Genomic DNA, 615 nt, shown 5'->3' with positions numbered 1-615 from the left:
ATAATTACGGCGAATAAAGGATATTCCTTTCTTTGTGCTGCTGTGTAGACTGTGATGGTCCCATCTTCATCCACAGTAGCGTGCATATCGTTTGGTCAATAAAACACGTAAAAAAGGCTATGAAAAACAATTGTAACCTATTAGAATATGGCTCTTAACAAAGAATAAAATAATAATTTGGTCATCACAAAAAAAATTGAGATAAAAAGAACTAATGTCTTACTTTTGTAGTTTATTTTGGTTATTAGGTACTTTTTACCAATACACGCATCAATAATTTTGTTAAGAGTTTATTTTTAGTTGCTGTCTGACTGAATTCTTTAATTTGTGAGGAGGACAATTACATTATGCGAAAGGTTCCATTTCTCTTTAGAGATTTTATCCGCAACATATCACGTATATTTGCGTTATAAAGGAAAACACCATGTCACAATTGTCACACGTTATATAACTTTATATTCTGGCACATATATAGAAGTTAAAAGTTAAAACTATAGGGATTTCAAAAGATTTCAGCCCGGAAATAGTGAACGTATATATATGGTAAAGATTTATCTGTAATTATTTTTACGTAAAATTAATAGATAAATATTATTAGATGATTGAAATATTTAA

This window comes from Arachis duranensis, chromosome 9, assembly GCF_000817695.3.
Source record: "Arachis duranensis cultivar V14167 chromosome 9, aradu.V14167.gnm2.J7QH, whole genome shotgun sequence".
Classification (NCBI taxonomy): Eukaryota; Viridiplantae; Streptophyta; class Magnoliopsida; order Fabales; family Fabaceae; genus Arachis; species Arachis duranensis.
The sequence above is the reverse complement of the archived record's forward strand: the minus strand, read 5'-3'. Positions refer to the sequence as shown.